The 11365-nt window shown below is 39.9% G+C and overlaps 1 protein-coding gene across 9 annotated transcripts in view; it reads right to left on the reverse strand.

The window, feature by feature from the left end:
* Positions 1-10859, reverse strand: part of 5-ht1 (serotonin receptor) — a 128314-nt gene extending 117455 nt beyond the window's left edge. The window contains exons 1-4 of one of the 9 annotated variants that reach the window (XM_070297228.1): positions 10806-10844; positions 8635-8888; positions 5933-6138; positions 5579-5831 (exon numbers count right to left, since the gene is read on the reverse strand). The gene's annotated coding sequence lies outside the window, so the exon portion shown is untranslated. Of the gene's footprint in view, positions 1-5578; positions 5832-5932; positions 6139-8634; positions 10348-10388 lie in introns of those variants that run through there. The other 8 variants (XM_070297241.1, XM_070297232.1, XM_070297230.1 and 5 more) reach the window with 8 other exon arrangements.
* Between the last annotated feature and the right edge of the window lie 506 nt (positions 10860-11365).

Consider the following 11365-nt stretch of genomic DNA (forward strand, 5'->3'; position numbering starts at 1 on the left):
GGATTAAAATCAATTTTATACTGCAGGCAGAATTATGACACTGATTGATAGAAATTTTTTAATAATAAATATTTAAAAAATTTTTATTATAAATACGCAATGTCGCGTAAAAAAATTAAATTATAATTTCAAATTTAACGCGAAATTTATAACACACAGTTACTTTTAGTTACGTATGTTTCACAATATGAAATTGTTGGTATTCTTTAGAAATTTAGAACACGCTTTTTGAAACAGATAAATTAATAATAAATTATTTCATAAAATTAATATTATTTGATATCATACATTTTCTCTTTTTGAGACAAGAAATCTCTAAAAAGTTGTAAAAAATATTTTTAAATCTGTTTTTTTTTTTCCCCACAGAGAGATAAAACGCGGATTAATTAATACATTCTTTAATCATTTCGTCTAGTTTATTCTTTTTAAATTAATTCGCGCCAAAGATGTTTGCCGCATCGTTAATATGAAATATAACGCTTTTCCGCTGCATTCTCATTTATTTCAATAATGAAATGAATGCAATGTATGCGGTCGCTTATTGAAATATGACGTGATAAGTTTGCATAGAAACTGATATTTACGCGAAACATATGCCTCATAATTATCGGTTAAATATTCGCCGAATTATAAATAACTATGCAAAGCATATAACGCATTGATTAATAACGAAAAATTATGTGGCAATGGAGAGACGACTGGCGGCTCATTCCTAAGCTAAGCTTGATAAAGTCTCATCGTGTTTTCTATCGGTGTATTATCCGGAAGAGGATGGAGCTCTCTCCAAGATTAAAAATCTCATGGTGCTCGAAGAGCCATGGGTATATACTTTACATCGCTTTACACGAAACAGAAGACGCAGTACGGGCGGTGATTCTCAAGCACGCTACAGAAAACAACATCTTGCCCGTCTCTATCTTGCTACTCTCTCTTTCTCTCTGTTCTCCATTCGGTTATATTCAATTGAATCAAATCGGTATGTTGTCGCACAGACCGTTCGAGTGTGTGACCCGAGGGTTCCGAGGATCCCCAAGTTGGAATGTACAAGTGGATGAAACGAGACAGGTGAAGTGTTTCCGTTTAGGGAAACTGGATTTCTATGCGAGCTGAAAGAAGGATATTATTCAATTCGCAGAGCAATGCAATAAATTCGCTCTTTACCGCACGTATAAAAATAATTAATTCATGAGTGTCATGTGGACGTTCCTCTTAAGAGATTTATCGTCAGGGATGAAAGTCGAAGAGCATAATAATGTAGGGCACGAGAATATTATTTATGGAGGGTTGCTATGTGCCAAGAACACGAGCAAGCGAACGTAATGTAGCGGAATATAGAAAAACAAGTAAATTTTCAACGTTATCAAGTAATATTAATTTGAAATTGTATCTCTCTCTCTCTCTCTCTCTTTCTCGAAGTCTTTGTGTAAATTCTCTTAAATATAACGGTAGTACTCGAGAAAATTTAAAAACCAAAAAAAAAAAGGGGCAAATTTAAATTTAACGACGATATTTCGCGTTTCGTTCGTACGGGAAATTCGAAAATTATCTTGTCAAGAGATAGAAATAAGATCAGGATACGAAAGATTCAATTTGCAGCCGGAACGCCTCCTCACTTTGTTCAATCCCCCGGATCCGGCGAATGATCGAAGCGGATGGAAAAAGACCTCGGCTCTTCCCGTTAATTAAGTTACGAGATGCGCTTCTGGCCAATCTGGCTCGTCCCCTTTCTCTCCATCGCCCGAAATCGGAAACGAGCTGGCGCGGATTATTTCCGCGACACGAAATGTAGGGCGAAACGTTGATAATTAACACGCCGAATTGAGTACGCGACCACCATCGAAATACCATACCATATCAATCAATGCCGTGGTATTAATCTCTTGGGATAAGAATGATATAGTAGCGATGACTTGCCGGCGCACAAAATAATGACGCGATGTTCGGTTTTAGTATTTTTAACGATGGTCGAAAGGCCCTCTTGTCATTGACCCTCGTAGAAAGAAAATTAATGAACGACCTATGATGAGAGGCTATGGATAAATTATCCCGTCTAAAGTATCGACATCGCGAGAGATGCTCCTGTAATTTAAAAATCTCTTTAGTTTGTTCTGTAAATGCCATACGACGTTCTCATGAGCGCAAATTCAATCGTCACGTGCGACGGAGATCGTCGCGGTAAAATCTCCGGAAAAATTCTGGATCTCCTCCGTTCGACCTCGTTCCAACCGTGAAAACCGACCGCCTTTATAAATGCAATAAGCCATCGCGTCTGAATTATTTCACGCCTTATGCAGGAGAGGCGTAGCGATTTAAGATCGAAAAAAGGTTGCGGCTAAAAATAACGTAACGTATCATAGCAACGAAGGTCGGATGCGATGAAATCTTTACCATTTTATTCGCGACGCTTTAACGAACGGCGATAAAGTTTAGCAAGATAACGGATAAATATAAAAATTGTTTAACGCGATTCAATAATTTCTCCTGTGCGCGAAAAAGTTTCTTTTTCCTTTTTTTTTTTTTTTTGAAGAGCGAGATCCCTGTGTGAGTTTTGTCTACAATGTACAAAGACCGACGTAATTTGCCAAACGACTTTCCGAGCTGTTTCAAGGAATTGGCGCAATTATATCGCTCTCTCGGGAATCGGATCGATTAAAATGCAAATTAGTCGTACCGCGCGATTCGCGAATTGCTCGATTTCTCCCTTTAAAGGGAGCACTCGGGATCGATCGACTCGACCGGCTTGTAAAAGGCTTGTGAATGGGCTAATCGTTGGTACGATACTTCTGGTTACTCCTCCGTAACTGCGGACTTCTCGAATATACGTTGTATATTCAACAAGTTCCGCATTTCCCGCTGCAACAACAGCGGCAAGCGTGGATGTAGAGTCAGCTACGGAGTTATAGCGTTACCTGGATTAGTGTGAGATTTATGTCCAGTCAGATTAATACCAAAAGCTGCCCGGGACGGATAAGCTTTGCACTTCTACGTCACGGGAGAGATACTTCAACCGAGATACATTTGTACCGCGTGTGGCATGCGGAAAAATTGAATTTCAAAACGTGACGAAGATTTAGGAAGTTTATTTTTCGCGTCCCCTGAAAATTCGCCGCGCGCGTTTCACGTATCGAGCGTCAAAAATATTTTCGACGTTGGCATCGTTGAAGCGTCAATTATTTATTGCAGATTATAACAACGTTACTCGCGTATTTTATGTAAAAGCCAAAAACGTGTTCCATTATCTTTTTATACAACAATATATACTGCTATATTTACGTACATAGACGCGTATGTGTGCAATGAAAGAAATATATCAAGCATAGTGAATTTTATTTACATATGTATTTCAGGTATCAGAAAAGGCATTATTTTTTATTTTATATGCAAATATTTTAAATCGTTTAATATATTCAAGATTACGTGTAATTACGCAGCGTAAAAAAGAAAATTACTTTTACGAATACAAAGTTAATAAGGGACGGTGGATACAGGGTAAAGCTTTAGATTTAATGAGATCGCGCGTGCTCGGTTATTGGCTTATCTGCTCAATCCTGTCAATCATTTATTAACTGCGTGCAGAGTTCCCCGGTGTAGCAACGTAGCGCGGGATCGACAGAAAGTCAAATATGATTTAATATAAATGATTCGATCGTTAATCCATTTATGTTAGGTGTACGATATCTGTCGATTCTCGTATCCGGTTTTGCGCGAGAATCGCACGCTTCTCTCGCAAAGATACGCAATCCTTATGCATAAACGAACAGCTGCGAGAGAAATACAATATTGGCATTAGAAGATATTGTTTGTTTCTACGGTGTTGGAATATCGAACTTTGGAAAAGTTGAGATATCGCGTATACGATGGCGGTTAGTTCCGATCAAACTTACACATCGCACGGTTTAACTTAACGCGGTCACGATTACGTAATTTTCCATTCATAATCGAGAAGGGAGCACAAGCGAAAGATATTCGCGTGTGACGTTTCGTCGAATGATCCCAAAATTATATTACATGCGACGATCGTATGGCATTTCATTGTTTGCCAAAGTGAATTGAGCGAGGCTACATGTATAAGCCAGATTTAAGCTTGATCGCTGTTCATACGATGACAGAATTTATTTCGCGTCGCGATTAATTTAAGAAATTCTGCATGGAAATATTAAAATGACAACGTATGTATGTATTAAATGTACCAACAACGATGTAACAATATACTGGGTGGCCCATTTTAATCCATCCAGTCGAATATCTCAAAGACCAAGCCCGGAAGAGAAAAATGTTTCAAACAAAAGTTGTGTGGCTTCAAGGGGGCCATAAGATGGTGACAATTATTTGACCTTGGAAAATCATTTGAAGGTCATGTGAAGGTCAACTTTAAAATCTTAAATGGAAACCCCCATTTTTTATTTAGTATTCTTGTAGCTGACATCGAGAGCTTTCCAAAACACTATAATAAAGTATTTTTTTATTCAGTACTTTTTGAGTTATTTTATATTTCAATCTGACATCTTTCGATATAAAAAAAAATTAAATATCTCATAAAATATTCAGTTTTCGATAATCTTACCGTAATACTTTTATGTACAGAATAATGAGAATTTTTTTAAAAACTATTATTTTTTTATACTAATTGATTTGTATCATTATTCTATCAAATCAATGGTACCATCTTGTGGCCCCCTCGAAACTAAACTTTTGTCTGAAACATTTTTTTCTTCCGGGCTTGGTTTTTGAGATATTCGACTGGATGGATTAAAATGGGCCACCCAGTATAATGAAACGGAGAATTTGAAAATCGCGGGTAATTATTACGTCCGTAATTACAATATATGTCAAATCGTATCACGCATCTCTATCAAAGATATCTATATCGTTTAGGATCTCGCGCACCTGCGATGTTATCGGGCGTTTACTTTTGCGGCGAAATATAGGATAAACGAAATTTAAACTCTGCGCGCTGAGCAAGTCACACGGGACGATCGACATTTGATTAGTTTTCCTTCCACGTCGTTAATAAAATCCGTCATCTCCCGGTACCGGTGCACCGGTACCGTTATCACTGGCACAATGACGGACAGCAGCGCGTTGTAAACAACAATTACCAATCCCGTTTGCCCTCCTATCCGCGACACGGACATTCAAATAATATTAAACCCATAATTACACACAACTGTCATTACAATATAGGATTTCGAAAGTATAATAGCTGGTCGGCGTTTATATTGGCAACAATCGAATCAAATCCGCCATTAAATCGCAAACGTGATTGGAAATGTTATTGTGCGGTCGCGCATTCCGCGTAAAATTATATGAGATTTATAATATTACACGACGATTAACGCTAACGCGCTTGTCTCAAAATAATACACCATTTTTATGATTATTTTGAGAAAATTTTACGAGCTTATATAATGGCTCATATAATTTATTCATTATTGAACATTTCTAGCTGTTTTTATATGATATCAATTCTGTTGGGCTTTAGCCATTTCAAGATTTATTAGAGAAACATGGATATCTCGTATTTTCGCATCCTCTTCTGTATCACAAATTTTACGAAACGAGAAAGTGGGGGACCTACCTGATGATCCACGGCGCAACTTATTTCACTGTGTGTGCTGGAAATTTATCACAAGACTGTCTACGACGTTAACGGCACTGGGATATAACGACCAGACGATGGGTTTTGCCGTAAAGGCGACGACGTGCCCGATTTTTTCGCGACGATGATTTTCAGCGGGTTCTCCCGTGCCTCGGTGAGTCTCGCCGGCGTAGCAAATGATTAAACCCTTTAATCATTATTACGGAAGAAGAAGGGCCGCGTGCGTGCGTTGCTATTTATAAAAATTTGTATTGTTTAGCTACATGATTTGGACGGCAAGAGACAGATATATGGATAGATAGATAGATAGAGATAGAGAGAGAAGAGAGATACCTGCCGGAAATCGCATTAGCGGCCATTTATTTCTAACGAATACCCAATTATGTCGGTCGATAATGCACAACCGCACTCGCCAGTTGACGTAATTTCAGTTAAGCGCCGCTGCGAGAGAAAAGGGCGAGTCCGGGAAATCTTTAATCTCCGCGGTCGGCTTTCCAATTAGTCGCCGTTCCTCTTTCCTTTCCCTCTGTCGTTCGTTTCTTTCGATATCGGAACGAAAGAGAGAGAGAGAGAGAATGAAGAAAAGGAAGAGAGATAGAGGAGAGATACGACGTTGACGATTCACGGATTTTCGAAAATCGTTAAGTCGGCAATTTTTAATGGAGTTCTATACGCGTCCTTAAATCCGTCCGCTTTAATAGATTTAAAAGAGCATATCGTATTAGAGAGATAGTTGTGATAAGAAGAGTGTAAGACTCTTTTATCGATGACGGGCACAAACGAAGAAAGACGATCCGTGTCGAAGACTCTTCCGGAAATTGCCGACATCGTACGGAGCGTCGAAGGAAAATTAAAGGGTCGGCGGGTCGGCTCGCTGTTTCTCGAGACGAAACAAACAAAGCGCGTGAGGGAGCCGCATCTTGGATGATCATCTTTACGAAGGGGAACCGATTTCCAACATCATTGTGTAACGAGACCTCGGAAGCTGCTTGATAAGCAATAAAGGTAGACTTTACAAGAGTTAGAAACCGAGAAAATTATTCAAGAGACATGCCTAAAAGAGGGAACAGCGAACAATTAATTAAAAGGGAAGATATAAAGGATATATGTAAGACGACAAGCGAGTAAAGGAAAAAAAGACAAATGGTAGTCTTTATGACCGTCGATCGCTTTATAATTATCTATCACAAATCAGAATGTAGAGGAAGAAAAATATCTGACGATTTTTATCTTACATTTTCTGCTTGATATCGGAATTTATAAAAATTCCGAATAAAAGGAGATCGTGTTAGCCGATCCTGTATTTTTAAGTTCGTAAAGTACTTTTCAAAGAATCGATTGCAAAATTTTTAAGTGTCCGCAGCGAGAACTTGGTGAAACAATTCCCGTTCCCAGCTTTCTGGAGGAGATATACGTGTTAGATTCTCTCACTCGAAAAGAGGTTCGTAATTCCTTAGTCCTCATAGCTTTTCGGAATGTCCGCCGCGGTTGGAAAAACGTCACAAATCAGCGGCAGGTTCTCAGCAAGAAGAATGCGAATTAAATCTACCCGAAGGAGCACGTACTCCTTACATCTCTTTACTTTTTGAAAATTAAAAAACACTATTCTTGAATAAATAGTCAATTTTCATGATAAGAAATTATAAAGCGTCCTTACATCTATAAAAATAAAAGCGAGTACATCGATAATTTTAATTTTTGTAAATCATAAAAACTTCTATAACAAATTTCCACAAATATAGAAATCCTGCAAATAATAATGAGAACAGAATATAATTTTTTTAAATATTAGAATTGATTATAAATAAAAGGTTTATATGTGATATCAATCGATAAATGCTGAAAAAGAAGGCCAATAAAAATCTGAACGCGATAAAATTAATACAATATAATTTTTTAATTTTTTATAAATTACATTACGCGTTATAGAAATAGTGACAAAATGAGAAGATTGTTTAATAAAAGCGATTTGCTAATTACATGCTTAAATAAGGTTTTGTAATATTAAGTCGTATTAATAATAAGACAGTAATTACATAATTTTTTTATCTATGTGGGAGTGAGGGAGATAATAACAACGAGAAAATCGCGAAAGAATGAAAAATACGAACTTAGGCTGACTTAACTTAATCTTTAACTACTCAATTTTTTTCCATAGCTTTTTCCGGAGCGGGCGGTGAAAGGAAATTCACGGCAGAGCCGTAAACGTTCTGAACGATAGAGAAAAATTAGTTTTGTCTGATGAAAGGAAAGTGACTGTTTAAAATTTTATTGTTCCCCGAAATCCACTCGCAATAAATGACGTTACAAATTTGCGACAGGACGCCGAAGAAATACGGGTGTTACAGCGTAAGCAATTCGTAACTGTTTAACTCGCGCAATTTGCCGGGACGCAAGAAGCGGCCAACAGAAGTTTGCAGTATTGTAAAGTTAGGAGCGAGATATACTCAAAGCGACGCTCGAATACTTATTTTTCTTAATTTCATGGCTTAATTGCGTTAAAAAGGAAGAATTCATTTATTACTGGCGGAATTTCGAGAGTGGAAGCGCAACTTTAATCCATAGAACAATCGAAACTCGATGGAAAGAAAGTCTTATTTATTTCTCATTTGCTGAAAACGGAGAAAAGAGGAATCTCAAATAATTTGATTTTTTATAAAAAATATTTATAGCAAAATTTAACGTATAAGCTCATATTATATATCTATATTTGATTCGTTCAAAATTAAATAATTAATATTGAAAATTTGATAGGAAAGAGGAAGTATCAATGAAATCCCGTCCCTGCTGATCCGTAACTACTTAATCTTTTCACTTTATCAAACTTCATCAAGAAATCTGCGTCTGTTCGACGGCAGAATTTTAAGCAGCGGGAAACGGTTGTCACGGTCTGACCAAAGCTATCCGTAACTACTTAATTCTCGCAGCGAGGTCTCGTACCTCACGTTCCGCCGGAGAACGCGCGGTTTGTTGACGGTTGAACGGGTCGAAAAGTGCAAATGTCCACTTCAAGTAACACGATAATTGGTTAATACCTGCCACTTCTCGTAGTCGAGAAGACCGGTGAAACCGCAAAGGAACTTCCGTCCAGTTTACTCGGTCAATTTATCACAATCCGCCCCTAAAATTGAGCGTTAATCTTGAGAGGGTAGGATGCGCGCGCCTTTGCACAAGGTTTCGTCTTTTTAATAAATAAAGCCCTTCAGCCTTGAGCACGAACTTTTAGCCCTTTGGGGCTTGTAATGGACAACTGAGAAAAATTCAATTTGCCATCTCGCCGCGCCTTGTCCTGCAAATCGAATTCTTTTTGTGTTAGAAAGAGAGAGAGAGACTCAAGACGAGACGCAAGTACTAAAATACGAATAGAATTGAAATGATGATCTTTATCGAGGTGATATATTTCGTCATAGAATTTTGTTATAATATTAGTCAGACTAAAGTTCCATCTTTAAAAGATGACAGCGAATCAAACTATGATTAATTTTAATTAACGTTCATGAGTACGTGAGACGCTTTCTCTGTCTCTTTCTGTCTCTTTTATTCAACTAAATCTCCTTATCGCGAAGCACTCTCATTCTTCGATCACGCATCGATTGTCGTGATCGAGCCTGATTGTGATAATTATCCGGAGCGAAGGGAGAACTTTATTTCCACGCTATAATCTTGATCCGCGGATGATATCCTGTAGTCGTTTCGATCTCTCGCGTGGAAAGATGGAGATTTCGAGACCCGAGAGAACGGTTCCGAACTTTTAAATTCGTCCAATATCCGTCGGCGATTGAGCTCGCTCAAAGGTCGAAAGGGAGGTCGAAATCAGGCAAGAATTGGCGTGAGAAAGCGGGATAATCGCAGCAGCAAATATCGGGGATTGGTCGCGACGACTGTGTTTGTTCTGTCGCCGTCCTAAGCCGCAAATAACGAGGAGGGTCGGTCGAGAATAGGACGGGACCGGGATCTCCCGTATATCCTTCAAGCAGATATTTCTGCTTTATCCGACTATCTTCTCCATCCACCTCCTCACTTTCGTTTTTATCGCCGGACGGGGGAGGCGGAGAACGCGACGAAAAAAAAAGAGGATCTCCAAAAGCGGACATGGCAATCTGCCATCGATGACCGGCTGTGAAGAACTGAAATTGCACGTTCGTTTGCCCGGGAGCAACAAGTTATACACCATAACCAGCAGCGCACAAAGAGAACGGCAAAAGGTGGACGGATGATCGTCTTTTTCGAGAGCGAACAAAGCGGGGCTCTTCGATTAACGCTGAGCGTGATTTCGATCGATCTCTTCTCGATTCGGTCTTTCTGTAAAACGCACACGCTGATTGTGATAGAGAGTATATATCATTTCGAGTGGCTGTAAAACGGAAATATCCCTACGCGGAAATAATCCTCGCGTCGCTCATCTCTCTCGTAAGATGGAGAAGATGGAGAAGAGGGTTGGAGAGCTGGTATTGTATCAATCGCGATAAGTCGAGTGGACCTGGGTCCGGTGATTTTGGCTATCTCTTTGTAGATTATAGTTTTATCTATGATATGAACATGGTGAGAGAGATGAGATTAACTTAACCGATGTCAGAGCCCTAAGCGACGTTGCTACTACAACCGACCCTCGGTCAATCACAGTTTACGTTAATCGACATTGGTGAAGCTAGCTTGTAGCCAAATTTAGCCATGGGATCTACTCGCATCTTAGTTTTGAAAGATTCGTAATTGATTAGCAAAATAAGATGTAACTTTAATTTTATGATAATTTTACAAAATTATGTATGTAAAAATATTATCAACTTACGACACTCACTTTTTCTAGATTAAATAATATAAATTTTTAAAAACAAATATAAATCTCCGCGCGATAGATATAAATCGCAGAGGCAAGGTTAAATCGGAGGAGAGACTGCGAGGGACTGTGGGAGGAGGAAAAGTGAAACTTTGAAGTCGCTTGATCCTCGCATTACTGCGATCGCGATCAATGACGCGCGTCCTGACGCACGCACGATGCCGAGGGAAAGACGCATCTCGCGAGAATTCTTCCGCGGGAAAAGCGGAGAAGAGTGCGAAAAGCCGGGTGATCTACCGATATATTCGTCGATCGAGGAAAAGTTGCGTTATCGCGCGTGCAAATTTTTCAATTATCGAGCGCGTTAATCGAATTTACGCGAAATTCGCGCCGTGTGCATCACGATTCTCGTTGACACGTCTGCGTTACCGATGTTGCCACCGTGGCGACGGCGAAGAGGGCGATCCGGTGGTCCGGAGTACCGTGCCAGTACTGGTACTGTAGAGTTTGTTATCGAGTAGCGCGGCGTCGCGCGCGCGCGGGTGAGAGAGCGAGAGATAGGGGATGAGGGTGAGAGAGAGAGAGAGAGAGACGAGAGAGCCGGGGTGGTGGCAGCTTCGCTTGGCTGACAAGTAGATAAAAGCGGTATTGCGCAAGCGCCAATTCAACCCTCTTCGTTCACGTCCCCTTTACGTCCAAGTATCCTGCCCTCCCTCCTTCCCTTCCTCCCTCTTTCCCTAACCCTCTATACTACGCTCGCACGTCGCCCGAATCCTCCAACCCTCATCTGTCCTCGAAACCCCGTTTGGCTTTCTCTATATCTCCTCACCTCCCGATACCCTCAGGCGAGCGCGGCCCTTCGACTTTTCCTCGCTTTTCCATCTTCTTCTGATCGCGCGAACGTTCTCGGAGATTCGATTTGCCATCCGCGCGCGCGCGCGCGCGCGCGAGAAATCACTGATCTCCGACGACGATGACGTGACGACAAC

The sequence above is a fragment of the Polyergus mexicanus genome, unplaced genomic scaffold, assembly GCF_030449975.1.
Source record: "Polyergus mexicanus isolate NDT 795.1 unplaced genomic scaffold, iyPolMexi1.0 SCAF_6, whole genome shotgun sequence".
NCBI lineage: Eukaryota > Metazoa > Arthropoda > Insecta > Hymenoptera > Formicidae > Polyergus > Polyergus mexicanus.